Source organism: Pteropus vampyrus, unplaced genomic scaffold (assembly GCF_000151845.1).
Source record: "Pteropus vampyrus isolate Shadow unplaced genomic scaffold, Pvam_2.0 Scaffold26, whole genome shotgun sequence".
Lineage (NCBI taxonomy): Eukaryota > Metazoa > Chordata > Mammalia > Chiroptera > Pteropodidae > Pteropus > Pteropus vampyrus.
The window spans coordinates 10,712,306-10,729,553 of record NW_011888807.1 but is presented as its reverse complement, the minus strand read 5'-3'; positions in this window follow the sequence as shown (position 1 = coordinate 10,729,553).

The window sequence follows — 17,248 nt, the reverse complement described above, 5'->3', positions numbered from 1 at the left end:
TTGCTCACTTCAATGAGTCCACTCAGGATTAAAAGAAAAAAGATGAGGACTTATAAAAGGTGTGCTCCCTGTGACCAATCTATAAGATTGAAATACTGTTGATAGCATTCAGAGTATTTAAGACAATGCATCAATTAATATTCTATTACATATCTAAGAGAAAAAAAAAACATAAACAGGAACTGAGATTTTGGGGCATTTTAATAATCCTTTCTTGAAAATAGAATAAATAAGAGAGGAGGTGATTTGAATGAATCCTAATTAAGTTATTATATACATTTAATTATAATATTTTGGTATAAATCCAGACAAAGATAGAGGCTTCAAATTTTGTACAGGCTGATTCACAGAAGAAAAATAAAATGTGCTTTAGCGTGCTTTGCAAAATCAAGCAAAAAAGGAACTAGATGAATCAGAAAAAAATCCATCACAAAAATTGTATAACATGGATTTAAAAAGGAAACCATATCAGTTTGTTCCTGTTTCTTACAATCTTCAGTTAATTCATCACATTGAAGATCCCTGGATATTTAAGGACAATAGGAAATATCCACAAGCCCTTCTCTTATTTCCATTCACAGCTCTAGAGTGCAGTGGGCTGCAAACAACAATTCATTTAAATGTCTTCCTAGGAGAATAGATATGCGGCGAGTAGACAAGCTGGCTATAAAATGAGCAAGGAAACACAAAGCAGACAGTGAAGACAGGGAAATCATGCAGAAGAACCAAAAGGAAGGAAGAGGAGCAAAATATAAGAAAATGAGAGTCTGCTTAAACCGATGTATGATAATAAGCTCAGACACTGGAAAAATTTCACAGCCGAAACTGAAACAGCACATCTGATTTCAGAAGCAGAACAGTAGAATAATAAATAATGTTGAACCTTTTGGTCCTGAAAAGTAGATTCAGATTCATCCAGAGGAAAACTCTAGTGATTAAAAAAGTACTAGATTCCCCTTGAGTAGCTGAAGTTGAATTTCTTCTTTTTCCTTGAAGCTGCCAAAAAGGGGGAAAAGCTCAGAGTAACTACTGAACTCAGTCTCATAATTATAGGTCTTGTTTGTGCATCTGAATTAAGCAACTTTTTTAACCAAAGAAAGTTTCACTGATTTCACAACAACAACAACAAATTATTATTTATAAAATTAAATTATATTTTTACTCTAAAAGAAATACTACAGTATTTTCATATTATGATAATATTAATCTTAAGCATTTCTTAAACCACAGGCCAAGGATCCTTGATTATCTTTCACTGGTGATTATTTTGAACATTTCTTATTGTAGAAACAATTTTTAAAAAGATCACTAGGCCCAAATCAAAGAGTTATTAGAAGCTGAAATCTGTGTGCCTGAAATTCAAAGACAAGTGTGAAGAAGTTTTTCTTTGAAAATGATGTCTATTACCCAGCTCATGACCAAAATTTTCCCCAACCTATGACTCAAGTGTACACAAAAAACCTGGACATAAAAGATAAAACTCACAATAGCATACACCATAATTCTTTGTCAACCTATTTCTAGAATCTATAGGAATTTTCACTAATCAAGAGCTTGTAGAACCTGATTTCGTATGTTTATCTACAAGCTGTCCAGGCTAAGTCACCTAGAGTCTTGCCTAATTGAAAGCAGAAGGAATCTTTGTCTACTTTCTTCACTGTCACTAGATCAGCAACTCAAGTCTTGTAAAGATTCTAAATGAACCAGGAAATTGGACATATGGCCCACATCGCCTTAAAAAATATGTTTGTGCTTCTAAGCATCCTCCATTTGTATGCCCCTCAGCTCTGTCTATCAATATTTGCATTAGACTATTGGGTTTATTCTCATTCTGTCCTTTGTTCTTATTTATCATTTACCATAAAAAGTACAAAAATCCCATGTAAAACCTCACACAAGCATGAGAACCACTGGGAAAAGAACACTACTAAAAAGGAGATACAGAGAGAGAGACAGAGAGAGAGAGAGACAGAGAGAGAGAGAGAGACATCAAGAGAGATAGCCAAAGTCCTTGGTGCTCAAAGGACAGAGAGACAGAGGAAGTGTTTGAGGAACAGAATAACAAAAAGACCTAGGATCAATAAATCAAAATAGACTCTCTTTTCCCATCTTCATGTTCTATTTCAATCTGTACTTGCTTGGGGGAAAATAAGTCATTTTCTGTTCTCTGTAGTTAATTTTGTGTTCAGTGGAGTATGTAAGTATGCTTCTTAACTCTTGGAAATAATAGTGCATGTGCTGAATACAGGGAGAGAAGTGACTTAAAGTAAGGAAAATGAGAATTCACCGTTTCTTATCAATAATTCTGTTTTTCCAAGTTTTCTAAAAACCATAAGCCAAAACCTAATGAAGAATTGTGTAATATCTAATGGTAACTATAGATACCCTCAAATTGGAACTTGCTCAGTATTTTCCCATATCACATAATAAATAACCAAAAATAAATTATATATCACTCAGAATTATCAAATGTTACCCAGTTCTCTTCTTTTTATTTTTTTAAATTATAGTCTCTGAAAGTATTTCTTTTATCATAGCATTATGAGATGTTTCTCAATAAATATAATTACTGATTTTTTTCTTAACTAAGAAATGAGAAGAAAAGACTTTTTTAGTGTTAATACTAGCTTTTAGAAACAGATTTTTTTCCTTAACAGATGCCAGACAAACATATACAGTACTTTATGGTCATTCATGCAATTCTTATACCAAATGAGTTCAAGAAATTATTGCAACATTGGTCTAGAACGTACGTATCAAATTATTCATTTCCCACCTTCACAGCTGATGAATTCCAAAGATTAATTAATTATGAGTCCATTTCCCTCTGCATCTCCTCCCTGGGAAGGGTCATAACAATAATTCCCACCTAATAGGCATTATTATTGTGAGTTTATCATCATTGTATATGATTATGTACACACATATTTGATGTTCCTTATATAAGTATTAACCAGTCTTTAGAAAACTTTTCCATAACCCATCTTTACTCGTCTTTCTAAAGAATAATATTTTCTAGAACTCTAAATAACTCTATTTCTTGTCTCAAAACAGTATTAGCCATGTCATGCTTTCTACTGCTTAATCCAAATTCAAGAGACTACAATTTTAACCTCTTCTCTGCCGTTCTATCATTAGCATATTAGGCTTGCCTAATTGAAAGCAGAAGGACCTTCCTCACTGCCACTGGATCAGCAACTTAAGTCCTGTAAAGATTCTAAATGAACCAGGAAATTGGATATATGGAGCACATCTCCTGAAAGAATATGTTTGTGGGATCTGGGATTAAAATTGTTGAGAACTCCTACAGGAAAGCATCGTGTATTTACCTTTCAAGTCTGGTTAGAGAAAGAATGAGGAACACAATCATATCTCAAGGTTGTTGGCCTAAAAGTGTAATGCATCAATTCTGTTGCTTTTCATTGCTGAGTACTAGCACATGGACCATGAAAATAAGGAGCATGCACATTGCATTATTTGATATCATCTAAATAAGGTTTCATAAACTTAGAAAGCTCCCATGGCTATCTCATTTCTAGAACAGAGTTAATGTCTTTAGTTTTCTTGTTAAAATTATTTTCCCAACAAAACAAATTCCATATTTCCCATTAAATTCTAAGTACCTCCTGTGGGTACTGTATGTCAGTTTCATATGCTGGATTTTGATGAGTATGTTTGTTAGGAATAAAAAATAACCCATTATTGAATAAGTATCATTAAAAAGTAAATTTTTCTGTATCATAATTAGTATTCTCTGTAGATTTCAGGTCTAGACAAGGTAATTCTAGCCTCTCTAATATATAAAATCTCAAATTTTAGTGGCTGAACATAATAGCAGTTTATTTCTCTTTCATGCAACAGTCCAATACTGGATTTCTTTATAGAATATAGATTTCCTTATGGTGATTCAAGGATCTAACTCCTATTTGGGGGCTCCATCTTTCCAAATAACTGCAATGATCCAAGATTCTTAAAAACTCCAAGACCCTTTTAGTGGATCTATGAGGTAAAACTAGTTTTAAAATTTTATTTGTCTAAATTTTTATTCTTATCTCACAAGTAAACATTTGCATTTTCCAAAACTATATGATGTGCGTGATAGATATTACAGCCATTTGAATGAAAAATTAAGAAAAATTAAAGAGATTTATTTCAAAATGTAAAATAATGCCACTCTTCTCAGATTGTTTTGTTCTGAAATAACATAACTCTTCGTCATAAAAATTGATTGTTTATATATGAGATTTTACTTTTATGGTAAATATATTAAAATAAATATATATTTTTTATTTTTTTTCAATTATTTCCAATACGATAAATATATGGATATAATCCATAAATATGAAAGCTCTTGATATCTATCTTCAATATTGTTCAAGGGTGTAATGGGATCTGGGACTAAAATTGTTGAGAACTGCTACAGGAAAGCATCGTATATTTTCCTTTCAGGTCTGGTTAGGGAAAGAATGAGGATGGCACAACCATATCTCAAGGTCCTGAGCCAAAAAGTGTAATGCATCAATTCTGTTGCTATTCATTGCTGAGTTCTAGCACATGGGCCATGAAAATAAGGAGCAAAGGCTCTGGGAAATGAAGCCCTTGTCAGTCAGTCACCTCAGAGTTATAATCAGAAGCAACAGAAAGAGGGGCCCCAATTATAGTGCAGAGATAACTGTTCCTTCCATAATTTTCGATAGTAACTGTAATTTTTCTCTTGGAAAGACATTTAGATTATGTAGAAGAACAAGCCTTGGTTGAATTTCCTCCATTCTTTGTTCTTAAAACTCCCAGAAAGGAGGTTAATTTTTCTTTTTTTGTTAACATATCCCTCTTCTAAGATCATGATAACTAAGTCCAACAAATATGAACATTGAATAATGAAATTGAATAATAAAAATTAATAAGGGCATGAAAGAGTTGAATATATAAGACTGTACAGGGGTCATTATGGAAAATTGTTCAGGTTGTACATTGAATAAAATTGACACCTGCAGATCTTTTTGGAAGTTGAAGTTCAGCCAGCTCCTAACAATTCATTCATCTGGCACTTGGCTTTCTCCCTGCCAAAAAAGTAACTTTTATTCATTAAAAATGCCTGAATTCACCTGATGGGGTGCTTTTTAAAAATAATTTGTGCAAAGGTGTCATATAGGTTATTAGCAGCCTTGCCTACTCTAGAAAGACAAACATTTAGTATGTTTTGATTGTTATATCCCCAGTACCTTGATTAGTCGCTGATACATAATAAAAACTCAATAGATATTTGTTGAATGAATACACAAAAACATTGAACTGTGGACTAATATGTAACTAGAAAAATGATTATAATAGTATACTTTTGTACTCTGTCCTTAACTCTGAGCCAGTCAACTTTTTTATTAATGCCTGACATATAAAAAGAAAAAATATGCTGATTAAATTTTCAGATGACCCAAAACTGAGAAGATTAACTAATGTGATTAATGACATTATCAAGATTTAAAAATAAAAATGGCAGGATAAATGATGGACCCAAACAAACACAAATAAATTTAACCAAAATAAAAATTCTGCAAGTGGACTCGAAGTATCAATTTTATAATTATTTGTTTAGAAAAGCTTGATGAAAAGTATTTTATATTAAAAAATGCCTAAAAGTTTTTGCTGACTAAAACGATAACAGAAATATGACTCAGTATTAAAAAGTAAATTATTAATGAAAAAGGTGTCCAAACTTAAAAGGATACAGTAGATTAATCAAATTTTGGATTTGTTTTTTTTAATATTTTAAGTATTGTGCCAGTTTGAGATGTCGTATTTTAAAAGCTTGTACTGATACAGGTAGATTTTGTCCTGAGGAATGTTTGACCTATTGAGAGAAAGCTCGGTGAGGTGAGGGGAGAGGGGAATATCTAGGACGTACTTGATCTTTATCTTCAGATATTTGAAGGACATTTCTCTCTTCCAAATTGAGTCTGACCTTACATTAATTTTTTATAGATAGCAGGACTAGAATTTATTTTGGGAAAGTACAGGAAAGTACATAACATCTTAATACAAGAAAAGGTGTCCAACAATTAAAGCCGTCAAAATCAAAATAGGCTATATTTAAACCATTGTGTTTTCTCTTCTTGGTAACATTCACAAACATTTCAAATGACAGTGATAGATATATCTCAGAATAATTGTTCTCTTTATCAAGGAACATAGATAACTTCAAAGATCCCTTTCTTGGCCAAGATCTTATGCTACATTATGATTTTAATTTTAGTATGAAGCAGAATAATAATAAGTAGAAAAAGAGAAACTTAGTCTCTTTGTCTATTTATTGTTCCAACCAAATGTTTACAGATTAGTTCATGTAAACCATTGAGTAACACCTCCCCGCCCCCTATCCTGCAACCATCTCACCTCAATGTCAGGTGCTACAAATATATACAGTTGTCCTCACTGATTTCTCTCTTTCTTTCTTCTGGAATATTAAAATTATTTTATCAACTGTTGAGATTGGCTTCTCGACCACCCATTAATTACACCTTTCCCTTACTTTCTCACTTCCCATCAATTCTTAACATTAAACTCTACAAATTGTTAGCACATTCATTAGGTCATTCTGTCTTCATAAAGAGTATCAATCATATCAACAAGGATGTTTTAAAGACACATTTAGGAAGGAATCTTTCATTATCCAGTAACAATATTGAAGTTATCTTGCAGAGATAACTTACCAAAAAGACAAGTTTTTTTTCCTGTCATTTTTAATCACTGCACTGACCTAAAGACAATTTTGAAAATTAGTAAATGACAGTAGAATCCAATTTATCATATTTATTTCCAACATTAGAAGATATTTTGTTTTTGCTTGTTTCTTTTACTCAAACTCCACATATTAGTTTTTTCTAAAAGATGAAATAACACAATGAAATGATATGGAGAAATGTAGACTGAAAATATCCAAATTATATAAGCTATATACCTGCAGGTATATGTTATTATCAAACTTGCTGAAGAAAAAAAAAATCCTAGAAACAGCCCACAGGATCTATTTTTGTTTTCAAATTTTGCAGATTACAATGAAATAACAACTGTTTTAAAACACTGAATTCAAAGAACATTGCCAATGGCACAAAGTAGAACTGCAGGACAGAACTAATCTTATGCACCAAATACCAAGTCAAAGTAAGAAGTCTCAGTTGCAACAAATATTACATTCAGCAAGGGGTAAGTCATACATATCAAGCAGTAAATGTATCTGATGACAAAGGATAATCTGAGCTTAGAGATTCAGAATTTGAAACAGAAATATGAGAAGTAGATGGAAGAAGAGTTTTAATCTATAATAGGTTGATTGTACTTAGGGATAGTTCACTAATTTCTTCATGTCAACCATGAATCACCCCATAGCATCTTTCTCTCTTTTATTCAGTATAGTAGCAAATAGATTTATACTCGGCATGACATTGCAAAAGTACTACGACTCTATATCCACTAAGTTTTAGCATACAGAATATTTGGTTAAATACTCTTGCTTTTCCAACAAGAGATTCTAAAAGTATATATATACTCAAAAATGATTATAATTGACAAAATGTTTATAGGAACTTTTTATTACGTCCTATAGGCATTGGATGTTCTATTTAGATCATTGGTCAGAAACAGAAAAAGCTTATTCATATAATATAATAAGGGAGAGCTAAGTCTAAATACATCAATCTTATTAATACATATAAATAAGCTTAACATATTTAAAGTAAAACAAAATATAACACCTTTATCACCAAAAGACATTCAAAGAGATCTTTTTAAAAGACAAAAATAAACCTGCCTAAAGTAGTACAATTGTTATACGAAAATTTAATAATATCTACTGAAATTAACGATTCATTTGCCTTTGACCCAACAATCCCATCTCTAGGGATGTATACCAAAGATATACTAGCAACAATATAAAAAAGAATATGTATAAGGTGATTTATTGAAAGACTTTTATATTAGTAAAAAAGTGAAAATAATCCAAATATCTATCAACATAGGATTTGTTTAATAAATTATGGTATGTTCCACAAAGTAGAACACTCCACTACTGTAAAAATAAATGAGGATATTTCTATATACTACTCCAGAGTAATCTCTTAGATTAACCATTAGTTGAACAAAAAAGAAGGAAAAGTAAAGTAAGTATATTATATCACAGTTTATCTAGGAACAGAATGTAAATATATGTTTGTATTTGACAAACCAACAATGGAATGAAAAAAACAAGATTTTTTGGGGGAGAGGTTTATCTATAGGTAGAGTGAGGATATAGTATCAAAGGCAAAGAAATAAGAGCTGGACATCTTTAAATACACGTTTTTTCATCTATCTTTTAAAAAATCCTGAAAATAGAAAAGAATATTATAAACAGCAATAAATGAACAAAATTGTGTAACCTGTTAATGTCACAAACACTCAGAGAGTAGTGATTTCAAGAATCTTTAATATAGTAATTTAACTAAAAAAAATTTGCAGTAATTTTCATAATCATATTTTGGGTAAAAATTGTGATCGTCAATGGAGATTTGTTTTATATTTTGTGGGAGAAATCAGATGAGCAGTTATGTGATATCTTTCTTCTATCATTGTTAGAATTGTTGGGAATTGGTATTCTTGTTGTGGTATAAAGGAGAGTTAAATTAAATTTAGAATTGCTTAAATAAAATTCAGTAATTTTGAATTATAATAGAAAAAAATCAGTTGCGCTCATAATACATTTCACTTTTAAAAAGTAATCGTACCTGCACTCACTGATAAGGCCTAAAATTAATGACCTACAGTTGCATATAAATTGAAATAACTCTTTGGGAAAATGTCCATTCTAGGTGTAGAGCTGAATATATACAAGATGAGTCTGGAAGTTCATAACTCTTAGCAAGAAACAGATCAATGACTACTCCAGTCATACTAAAAAAGTCATAAATCGATTTGACTGAGCTCTCATTGGCCACAAGAATGGACGAGGATAACCACTGTAATGGAGAAAACACATTAAGTATATTCAAACTAATGAATTCATAATTATACTAAAAGATGAAAAAATCCTCTTTGGTCATCATTGAAACACATTAATTAACCCACTGGAGTCATCCCTAGCTTGCTGCAGAGAGATTAGTTCCAGGACCCCATCTCTGACACCAAATATCTTGATGCTCAAGTCCTTTATACAGCATAGTATTTGCATATAACTCTTTTGCATACTCCCATATTCTTTAAATTACCTCTAGATTACATATAACACCTGATACAATGTAAATGCTATGTAAATAGTTGTTATACTGTTTAGGTAATAATGAACAACAACAACAAAAAAAGTCTGTATATGTTCTATACGGACACAACCATCTTCGGCTCGACTATACAGTATTTGTCACTGTAATATTTTTTCCTAATATTTTTGATTCTCAGTTGGTTAAAACCTTGGATGCAGAGAGCCAACAGTATTTTAAAAACTGGTAAAAGGAAAAAAAATAAACATTTATTCTGCATTATCTATGTGAATTTCACTAAATAGCAACTAAAGAAGAGTATTTGCCTTTCTATAAGTAATCCAGATAAAAATGGAAAAGGAATGAAAAAAAACAAAGTATTACCATTTTGACAATATTAATAGATGGAGACATTAATTATTAATTAATATTAAACAACAGAAAGAAAAACAAAATTACGTCTCCTAATAAAAAGATATGTCACCACTAATGAAGATTTAAAAATAATATCACATCTGAATCTGATCAGCTTTTTTTTTAATTAAAAATTATTGGGGTTGATAAATACCATATGATTTCACTTATACGTGAAATCTAAGGAACAAAAAGAACAAACTAATCAAAAACAGATTCACAAATATAGAGATGATTTGATGACAGACAGAGAGGAGGGGGATTAGGGGACTGGGAGAATGGAGTGAAGGGTTAAAGAAGTACAAATTAGTAGTTGACAAATGATCACGGGGATGGGGAACACAACATTAATGCAGTTAGCATTAAGTTAGCATTAATGCAGTTAGCATTAATGTAATGGCTAGGTAGAGAGCAGAGGAGAGAAAGCAATCAGGGAGATTGTTTTATAAATTATACAAATATCTACCCAATGTACTGTATACTTGAAACTAATGAAATAAAATTTAAAAAATTATTGGGGTGACATTGATCAACAAAATCCAATAAGTTTCAAGTGATCAAGCTTTAAAATTCACTACCAATGAACACAACACACAGAGACTAGAAAAATATGCTAAAAGATACCATGAAGATTCAATCAGCTAAATCTAGACTGGGAAATTCTACAGAAAAATGACAATGTTTTTCTAACAAACAAACATCAAAGAAAAAGGAAAAAAAAGATGGAGGAAAAACTTCCATATTAAGAGCAATAACAAGACATTTTAAATCAAATGTACTATGAAAACCTTATTTGAATATCGAGTGAATCAAACTATTAAACAATTATATTTATGAGACAATAGTAAATTAGAACATTAATGACTATTTTATGTATTAAGGAATTCTATTGACATATTTAAGTAATGCATTTTTAGGAGTTCTTAAATATTAGAGATATATACTGAAATACAGATGAAATGCTCTACTGTTGAGGAATATTTCAGTAAAATACAGTAAGTTCTTAGTGGGTAAGGGTGTTAGCTCAAGTTCTCCAAAAGCAGACCAGGACAAGGATTTATGGGCCCATTTTGTAAATTGAGTACACCCACTGCCACCCAGTGAGAGTAGAAGGAGGGGAGGGGAGTACAGATGGGATTTCATGGACTATCCTGCAGAAGGTAGCTTTAACATGATCCTGCAGCAGAAGTCAGGAGTATGAATTAAACCTTTGAGATTTCTGAACCCAATGTGTAGGAATTACACTTCTATTTCCCATATCTGTCAATAATTGTTCAAGGGTCATCCAGGGGTTAGCGAATTCCTAGGCATTACTGTCTTGGAGATGATAATAAGGAGACAGACACACAAAAATAAGGAATCGAAAAACCAACTCTATGTTACAAGAACTATATGTGAAACAAGATTGGTCAAATTGATAATTCTGGAATTTGGGTGATGGTTGGTGAATACATGGATGTCCACTGTATTATTCTGTGCACTTTAGAATTTGTTTACATTCCCCCCCAAAGGTTTAAAAGATGATTTTTTTTAGAATAAATACATGAATGAATGAATGAATGAATGAATGAACGAACAAACAAACAAATAAATAGGCTGATTTCCAAATTTTCTTCTGGTGTTTCTTGGTTTATGGAAGCATAACTTTAATCTCTGCTACCTTCTTCACATGGCCTTCTTCTCTATGTCTGTGTTTGTGTGCCTCAAATATCTCCCTCTCCTTTCTCTTATGTTTCTTGGTTTATGGTGTTTTTTGGATTTTTCTGAAGTTTCTTGGTTTTTCTTGGTATTTCTTGGTTTATGGAAGCATAACTTTAATCTCTGCTACTGTCTTCACATGGCGGTTATTTCATTTCAAGATCCTTAACTAAATTACATCTGCAAAGACTCTATTTCCAAATCAGGCCACAAGGCCACACTCACAGGTATTAAGGGTTAAGACTTAGCCATGCCTTTTCTTGGGTTTCACCAATAAACCCACTATGGGGTGTGTAAGGGGAGGTGAGAGATTAAAAATAATTTGGCACAAAAAGAAAGGGGCAGAGTCTTCAGGAATTATCTCTCTCTGCTCTAGTTCTAGGGCAATGTGCATTGGTTACCAAATAGCTACTTACCCTTCTATTGTCTGCTACATGGTCTGTTTACCATGAACTGCCAAGATTTACTTTGTGGAAGTTGACTCATAGGCTAGGAGAAGATAGCCTATAATCAGCTACCCCAGGAACCCAAAAAGGCAGCACAGGATAGAGGCTGTACACTTATTTAATGTAGTATCTCCTATTTGGGCATAAGACTGAGAGAAAAAAACGGAAATACACTTCTATTCTTAACTATCTCTAGACCCTCTCTTCTAAATGGCTATCCTCAGGGGTATAAAAATTGCTGCCATATCGTTTATTTCTCCTGTATCTTATCCCTTTAGCAGAAAATAGAAAACTGTAGTCATGGAATGTATCTCTTCACACCAGAGCTCTCTGAACTAAGTCAGTCAGACTAACCATTGACATATTAAAGAAGTCGATAAGGAAATTTAGAAAATCATTTTTCAAGCTAACTTGCTTGGTTTAAAAGCCTACTATATCTTGTGGCCAGACCTTTTTAGAGAATGTAAGAAGGTAAAGATCTTTCTGGGTGTCTCTGTTTATTTCTGTAGCATTGCTAATGACTTCCCAGCCCGCCACCATCTACCCAAGCCCTGTCTGCTCCCCAGGAAGATGGATACAGGGCTAATTACAGTAAAAATCATGTACTCAATATTTTACTCTATCAAATAACAAAATAAGAGACACAAAATGAGAGAGGCCATCAAAAGATTATAAGTAGTAAGAAAAAACACAGAAAGGACAATTACGTAGAGCAAAAGGGCTTGTCCTGAATCTTTGTGGGAATGGAGAATTCCAAGCTCCTAGCAGTTTCTCCTCATCGGTCCCCTTTTCCAAGTCCTCTCCTCCATGTTTTTACTTGCTCCTGTTTCCACTGTGGCTCCCCAGCATGCTTTCTTCATCAATACTCCAGCAGGACATATTCCCTTGAAAAGACCATCCTCCTGCAGACTTTACCTTTCTGCCATAGAGTTTCACCAGCTGCTCAGCACTAATGCTGACATCTCTTGTTTGGGGCCTGTTTTTCCCCTGCATACTCAGCAAGTAGCTGATTTTCTTCAGCTTCAGTTTAATAGCATTATCTCAAAGCCCCAGTGTGACTGAAACGTAAAAGAACATCAATCGTGGAACCCTTTGCATATATGGGTTGGAGAAATCTGAAACCTTCACGTAGAACAGACTCTCACATGCCTTTCCCCAACTAAAGCAAAAAAGTTTTACTAGTGTAGGTGAAAAGCAGGAGGGGCGAGAAGATTTTCTTAAACTAACTACCTACGTGCCTGAAGAGCTTTACAGCCCATTTTCAGCTTTAATCAGAAGATTTCTGCATAGCCTCAAGACCTAACCTCGGCCTTTGGCATGCAGTGCTTACTGCACCTTATCCTGTAAAATCAGTGAATGCTCAGGTGCACATATGTACAGTAGCTGACTTTACAAAATGGGTAGAAATGGCACTCCAGGGCCAAAGCGTGCCTTTTGTTTAAGCCTAGATCGAAGTCATGTTAAAGGTTTTCTTCTTTTATTTTCTTTAAGATTACAAAGGTGTGATATTAGTTCCCTTGCCTGTAATTCATCAGCTAGATTTACAAAAATTAATGGTAGAAGTGGTTTAGAGCTAGAGGGTATTAAGGGAGGAAAAGCATACATGTCATTTGATTTCCCATGAATTTCTTCCTTTATAGACTGTATAAATATCTTCCATGAAAAATATCCATTCATCATCAAAAAAGGTGTAAGTTTAGACAAAACAAAAGACAGGGAAAAAGAACCCAGTCTATAAGGCAGTAGAGTTCTGTTTTTTGGCTACCTTATCTACCAAAGTAGTCAGGGGTGAGTAAATAAACTTTCTTCAGATTGGTGAGAAGATAATGCTTCTTCTTAGTCAAACGCAGAAGCCTAGTTTCTCCTTTTTTTTTCAACAACAAATTTGTTTGTTGTTTTCTCACTTGGGAAAATACAGTTTCTGCTGAGGCCGGTTACTTAAATGTTCTATCCTGAGTTTAATTTTAATCACATAGCATTTTAGCTCTGCAAATGCAACAAAAATTTGAATTTAAAACTTTTTAAAATATCCCTTTACTGCTATTCAAATTTAATTATTGTAAGAACAGTACCACTATATTAAAATATAATCACCTTACTCCTTTTGGCTTCATGACAATGTTCATAAAGTGCTTAATATTCATGTAACTTGCTACCTCACCCTGTAATATCACTATATTTATGGAAAGAAATTCTAATCCTCTTTACTGGCTCAGGTTAATTCCAATAAAATATTAAATCCATTTTCTAATCTAAATGAGTTCATTAGGAGAGGCATGGTACTGAGAATACCAAACTCTCTACAGAGTTCAGCTTCATTACATTTCTGCACTGTGCGTTTCCAGAGCTGTTGTACTACATTTATGAGGATTTATCTGTACTGTTCCAAAAACATTCATCCTAATTCTACTCCTTCTGTGCATGCTAATCATGAATATGTTAAGTGGAAATACTAAGCTTGTAGCCAATCTCGTCCCCAGATGGGTTCAAGTTATGATTACAGAAGCAAATTTGCCATAAGCACTCCTAGAGCAGTGCCAGTGAGGAGGAAATGAAGGTTTGGAACTATGCAAAAAAAAAAAAAAAAAAAAAAAAAAGAGACAGAGTAGGAATATCATAGATTCTAAAGGGGAAAAGGGGGGCGGGCTATTCCCAGTTTACTGTGTCTCAGATCTGTCTGAAGAAATATAAAATAAATATAGACATTAAATCATTAGCTTTAACTGCTCAGAGTCTCCACAAGTCCATAATCCAAAGTTGAACTCTACATTATTCAGCTCATTACTTCGAGCAAAGCTTTACTCCATTAAACTCTCCATTTGAAAGAAATAATGGACTTTTAGAAAGCAAAGATGAGACCAATCTGGGATATTCAGGTAGTGAATAATTATACAATCCCCAACTGTTTGCCCATGGAGTACTTTGACCTGTTTTTCACATATATCTAGCAGTTCTATTTTTTTTCCTTGTAGGCAAAAGAAAAAGTAATAGGTCATTTGTTTTTTATATCACATTGGGTAAGCCCTTAAGAATCTTTCAGTTCCCTCCAATATGTTAGCATTTGTATTGACCTCCTAATAAGACCATTTTAATCTATATTACAGATATTCGGTTAATAAAACAACATATTTCTTAAATAGATGTGTGATAGATATATACCTATTTTTATTAGAAGAAAGGATGAAGATGAATAAAAAGCAAGTTATTTGAATGCCAGTTATTAAAGCTAGATACAGGTTTTTGTTAATCTATACAATATCTGCAATAAATTGTCAGCCTAAAGTGAAATCCAGCAGCCACTGGTTGTCACTGTTGTACCACAAAACAGCAATGAAGATATTAGTCTTTCAAAGAATGCTTTTAAAGAATAAAGTTTGAAATGATATATTTGACTATTTGGTTTATCACTAAAGCAGAGCACAAAAAATGCATACCAAGGCTCCATGGATTTCAGACTAAGTGTTAGGAATTTTGATGTGAGAATTGGACCAAAAAATGTTTCTATATGAATCAAAGATATGAAATAAAGAACTGATTATACATGTGAATAAATATTCTTTGTAATTAGTTATGTGATATAGAGTAGATCTGTTAATTACAACACGTTGTTTCTAATATTTAAACCAAATAGTATTATGTTAAATCCCAATGCTTATAATTGATCACTTCAGGGCTTAGATACATAATTCAAATGAAGCACTTCGTAATGATTGCACTTACAACATTTTTTACTGGTAGATGAGTACACAGTCTTGATATAATCTTCCCTTTTCCCAAATCTGATTAAAACTGGCAGGACAAGAAATCAATTGGATCTTGAAAATCCCAAAATATTCTGCTGTGTTTGAAATTAATTAAGTACCATGATGCAGGAGACTCAAATCAATAAACATCAATGATGGTAGTGTTATAGGTGGGAAAAATTGGCAAGAAATCAGCATGGTATTCATGGTTATAAGATTATTATCTACTCAATGAAATTAAAGGTTAAAATTAGACCAACTGTGTTTTGGGGAAATGCAGGTCTTCAAAGTCAAGAACAATGACTGTGTCCCTGAACACAATCTTTCAAATTTGGAAAATTATAATTTTTAAATGAATAAGAGGATAGAACTTTAATTTCAATTTTAATAAATATGATACTTTTCAAACTGTGGTCACAATCAATAAAAACTGGGCACTGGTGTTTTCCAATGATTGCAGTGAGAGTTAGGAAAGGAGAAGGGAGGCTTAAAGTATCAAAGATGTTTTACTTATTTGAACATACATGCATTGGACCATGGAGTCTACCTTCATATGATTTTTCAACATAAAGTACTATTAGTTTTCAAAGTCATTTTTTGTTGCTTTATCTCTTTGTTCTCTTTTCTTCCTTCCTTCCTCCCTTCCTCCCTTCTTCCTCCCTTTCTCCTTTTTGTCCTTTCTTTATTATTTTTCCCTTTCTTTCTTACTTTTATTCCTTAACCTTAGACTAAGTTTTAATCCAGAAACAATGAGGCAAAATACATAATCGGGAAAGAGAAAATAACTATTATTTCCTCTACTGCTAAAAATAGATATACATATTTGTCTCATTTTAATGTTTTTTCTCATTAAAAATAAATAAAGATATCTAGCAGTCATGTCAATCACATTTCTTGCGTGGATTACATTTTCATTAAGATATAAGCATTTTAAATACACTGATTTTTGTCTTATTATGACAAATGGGAATAATTTCCTTCTCTTGCAAGAGGTAATCATAGTGGCAGAAACAATTTCACACACACAAAAAAGATATTTATGTCCAAAAAAAAATCAAATTATGCATATCGATAGTCTTGTCTATTCATATAAACATCCCAGTGTATTCTTTGAATTGTGTTCCTTAGGGTGGGAAGAAGAGCAGCTACATAATCAATAGTGATGTTTGTGGAGAATGACAGTTCCTGGCCTTTATACAAGACCAACGGAAACAAAATCTCTCCATAGAGTCTTTAAATATGCATTTTCAGAAAAATTCCCACATGATTAAAAACATTAAACTTTTGAGTCACCCTTTCTCTCTCATTAAAGAAAAGATATATTACGGCATTATAAACTTTGTAATTTTACCATTTTCATGATTAATAGAATCAAAGGACAAAGGTTATATACTGTAATTTAGATGAATAGCCCTGAATAGAAGATAGAATTATATTTATGCCCTAATATGATAATTATGTTTGTAATGAGGTATTTCATAAACCATATGGAACATAAACACTAATTCAATAAAGAAGTCTTTTGAAAATATACGTGACAGAAAGTGTTCCATTAAATACACATGGAGTGGCCAAACAAAATAACAAAACAAAACAAAACAAAACAAAACAAAAGCCCTCCTCTCTTCTGTAATGTGATAGCTCTTGTATTATTGCTCTGTTTGGTGATTTTTCACAGGGTATCCTCAGATGGCTAGTAAATTATTTGAGGAAAGTTTCTTTT